The following is a 4,672-nucleotide window of genomic DNA, read 5'->3' as shown; positions in this document are numbered from 1 at the left end:
CTGGGACAACAGAGTATAATATTATAAGCGAAGAAATTTACTTACAATTTTGCTTTGACTCTTATACATTTATATTCTGATTATTCAGTTTTCTGACAATATACAAGTGTTAATGTTCAATTGTACTACTGTTTCAGTGCTTCGCTTTTATGGATGTTGTCATCCTTGTTATGATATTAGTATATACAGTCAATATGAAATAAATATCAATTTTCAGAAAATATGTGAAAATGTTGAGCCATTGCTTATACTACATTGCATTGGAGTGAATTTTGCTTATCTCAGGTAAAAAAAAAATATTTGTGGTTTTCTCCAAATGCCTAGTCCAGCACAGATTCCCCTCACCTCGTCAACCTTACATTTAGAACAACCTATTTTCTTAAACATGACTGTTATTTTACTATGTTTTTTTTTATTAAATTAAAATATAAATTAATATGATCCACTTACTATTAATAGAAACTAATATTTATTAATCCTATATAATCCTATAATATTGTTTAGTTATGAATTACAGAAGAGTGGCTAACAAAGGAATATAAATAAGTTTGGTTGATGATGGTAAAGTAAAGTAGGTCTGAGATACAGTAATATTGGTTCCAAACTTCTACTTAATTCAAACTCTATTTAGCAGGTAAAAGTTTTGGTATACTTCAAATCTGGATAGAATCTCCTCCTGTTTATTTAGGAAATAGTGGGCATTGAGTGCAAGTAAGAAAGATATGACCAGTAAGATATATAAGTTTTCTGGAATTTTAATGTTAGGGGGAGATTTGAAATCTGCATCAAATTTTAAGGATTTTTTATAAAATTCGTTTTTTGTATAATTCTTTTTCTAAAAGCGGAAATGCATTTTAAGTTAATTAATTTTGACCAATAGGATAGGTGGATTTTAAACTACCTGTGCTCTAATTGGTTGAATGATGTACGCCATCCAATCAGAGCGCAGATTTTTTAAATCCACCAATCACAGATGCCAAAATTAATTAACTTAAATTGCATTTCTGCTTTTAGATAAAGAATTATAGAAAAAACTAATTTTATAAAAGATCCCCAAAATTTGATGCAGATTTCAAATCTCCCCCTAACTTTAAAATTCCGGTAAACTTTTATATCTTAATGACCAGTTAATGTTTTATGTTTTAACAGTCGCATGCACTGTGTTTTAATAGGGGTTTTATTCTTTATGGAGAAAAAAGAGGAGAAGGCCCCTTCTGCATGCTTATATTTTTAGCCATTACAAATAGATATTATTACCATTATTGGCTGAGGCATGTTTTTAGTTATATTTTACTTTTTTTTAGGCATCAAGAAGTAACATAGAATAAACTAAATTAAATTCTTTGTTAAATTTTGAATCCAATTGTCTAGACACAAAATAACGCACACCCAAAAATATCCACAAAACAAAAACACAAAGACACACTATGTGGAAAAAAAACAGTGAAAATATTTATTTAAAAATGCAAGTTTATTTCTCAGACCAAACACTACCCCGCCTCCTCCCCTCATTTTTTTTTTTTTTTTACCAAACAAAGGGAAAGGGGGGAGTTACTATGCTAGCTAGGTGCATTGAAGGAAACTGCATAAAGTCAATTGATAATAATGTTGGTTCCATTAGAAAATTTGATATAGTTTACTTATTAAAATTAATCATTAAAGGGACTGTGAACGTAAATTTTTCTCATCTTAATATCAAATATTAACATTATCTCATTCATAATATCTCACAGATAGAGCAAAACGCGCTTTTGTTTGCTTAAAAAACGGCTTTTTCCGACGATTTTTATAAGGTACGGGGAAAGGAAGAAATTTTCTGTATTATATAAAATGTGCATTAAATTGCTTTTTTCTCCCATTATAGCTAAAATTAAACTTTTTCACATAGTTCTAGATTTTTCCTAACAGTTAAGCTGACTTTTAACATAATCCTTGCTTTAATCCAATGTATAGTTACTTAGAAATTGATAAAATAAGCAATATTTTTTTATTGAAAACCAAATACAATAACAAAGCCAGAAACAGGTTTTTTATTAGTATCCAATTAACTTTAAATGGCCCATCTCTCGCCCACCTTTGATTACAAATTTGTAAATAATAAAGACGCAATATTTCTTTATAAACAGTCTGATAAAAGTGTAAACTAATTCTCCAAAGTGGGTTATTTATTGTTCAACACAATAAAAAAGGATATTATTATTTTATATAACCTATGAGATTCAACCCTTTGTAGACAGTAAGGTATTTTTTTGTCAATAATACGAATTTAAAATATGTCTTTATTACCTAATTACTACGTTATAAAAAAACGAATTGGCAATTTTATAGCATAAAATAAATCCTTAACAGTAAGTAAATTGTTTCAACTATATATGACAAGTTAAATATCCCTACAAACATTATAAGAAACAAAAACGTTCAGATTTTCCCTGTTTTTTCCTTTTTCCCTCTCAAAATACCATAAAATCAAGGCATTATTTCTGGATATTTTTGTGAATAGGACATTTTTGGTTGATCAGTGTAGTGATATGTGCTTAGTAAATGTTAAGATTTGATAATCAGATGAGAAATTTTTACGTTCACACTCCCTTTAATAAATTTTGAAAAAATGTCATTAGTTAGTTAATCAAAAACATCTTTTATTTATTTTGAAGTAATAAAAAATACATATCTTTTAAAATACCATTTCTTTCCTTAATACCAAAAGAATACTTCTCTATGTTTCTTAATGTAGTTTGTTTTGTTAAATTTGTTGAACTTTGCTATTATTGTTGTTATTGGTCAAAAATCAGTCAAGGAGTGGTCAAACGGTCATGACCTTAATACTTATGGAAGTTAATTATTGCTCAAGGATGTACCACAAAATTTTTTTGGTCACTGGCTGTAATAGAAGCCACAATATACATGATATAAGTCTATAGTAAAAGCAGGACAAAAAATCGGTCATAAAATCGGTCAGGAAGCGGTCAAACGGTCATAACACCACTATTCTCAGATGTTCATTGATATCCCAGTATTCACCAAAAAATATTTTAGGTTTCTATCTTATACATAAAAGTCATAATGAAGAAATTAAGATTTATTTAGAATTATTTCCAAATTTGGTGCCACCTAACCGACTTTGACCGGATGCCACAACCGACACAGACCAGATATCCTTATAAAATCAACTATTGCCGACGTATAATTACTAAACTTAAAAAGTCATGAAGCCATAGCTCTCTATCTTACCTACAAAAAAATGACATTGAAAAAACTAGAGGTTGGGGTCACCCCCCCCCCCCCCCCCCCGATCTGTAAGGGTTAAGAAAAGGTAAAACTTATCAGATCATGGAAAGAAAAGGAAGTAGCGGGTCTCATTGTAGCGTTTGATTGTTTTTTTTGTTTAAGTAAATATTGATGATTACCTCGCAGTGTTAGATAATTGATCCTGGTTTAAAGCCCTCTGCATGGGCTGTATTAGGAGAAATGCTACTGTGAAAATATGATGAAACCCGCTACTTCGTTTTCTTTCCATGATTTAATTCATCTGTAATTGAGGAAAAAAGGCTGATGCAATTTGGATATTCTCAATTGCTATAAAAGATAGATGTTTGTGTTTTATGAAAATATTTCCATGGTTACTGTTCATCTAATATTAAACTCCTTTTACTTCTTTATCTCTGAGGCTTCTTACTAATGTTGTCATCCTTGTTTAGGAATCAATGTGTAATAAAAGACAACCTAGTGATCTACACTGCAATATAATTGAATAATGTTGCAAATAGTGAACAAGTCAAGGAGAACTGAAATGCAACAAAATTAGCCATTGCCCCTTAATAAACAGTGTATTTACAGGTAAATTTTTTCTCATAACTACTCCATTAGGAAACAATTTATTTTGTAAAGAAATAGATATAAAAGAATATAATATAATTTTAGATTGAACAGATAAACTTTACTTCTACACTAAAAGATTCAAATCAGAAATGAATATGTCTAGTAGAGTTTTAAATTGTAAAAAAGTTGTTGAGTTAAGTAATAATTGTCAATTATTAGGTATATGCTTAATATTTTAGCACAGGCAAGGTGTCTATATCTTCCAGGGAGAAATGTATATTAAATTTAAACTAAAATTAAAACAAGTTTTGTTAGACCCGATTGGTCCTGAGTTTCGGTCTATCAAAACTGGTGTAAATTTTATGAATTTTGTTTTTATAATCGTGGAAAATTATCTCTAATATGAGCTATACATGATTTTTCAAAATGCCTGAGATCCGGTTCTAATCCAGCAGATATTAATCGGTTTTAAAGCCATGCTGAAAATATTATTAAAAATTAAATCTAAAATGAAATAGCCTAAAATAACCATCCCGTAACCTATTTGAAACTTTCTGCAAGAAGAACTTTATCAGTTTAGTAATTATTTGAAATCTTATGCCTCACACAAAAACCCTTATTTCTTTATACAATAGGATAATACAATGTAGCTTGATGTCTGTCTGTCTGAAGCTTAAGATCTCAGTAACTACTGAACCGATTTGGCTCTACTTATCAGGGGCATACAGCTACAGGACCTGAGGTAGTTTTAAGCTATTCTCTTAAGAGATGGGACAACCTAACTCCACGAAAAAAGAAAAGTCCCCTATCAAAAATTTTAAAGTTAGGGGTGAAGCCACTATATTATATATAG

At 29.7% G+C, this 4,672-nt stretch overlaps 1 long non-coding RNA gene across 1 annotated transcript; it reads left to right on the top strand.

The window, feature by feature from the left end:
- The first annotated feature begins 215 nt into the window (after window positions 1–215).
- On the top strand, window positions 216–3,831 carry LOC145321511 (uncharacterized). Its single transcript, XR_013880269.1, has 3 exons — window positions 216–285; window positions 505–634; window positions 3,699–3,831. It is a non-coding gene; the product is annotated as an uncharacterized LOC145321511 (long non-coding RNA).
- The last annotated feature ends 841 nt before the right edge of the window (window positions 3,832–4,672 follow it).

The sequence above is a fragment of the Acartia tonsa genome, chromosome 6 (assembly GCF_053477335.1).
Source record: "Acartia tonsa isolate MP-2025a chromosome 6, ASM5347733v1, whole genome shotgun sequence".
NCBI lineage: Eukaryota > Metazoa > Arthropoda > Copepoda > Calanoida > Acartiidae > Acartia > Acartia tonsa.
This window is presented reverse-complemented; position numbering and strand designations above follow the sequence as displayed.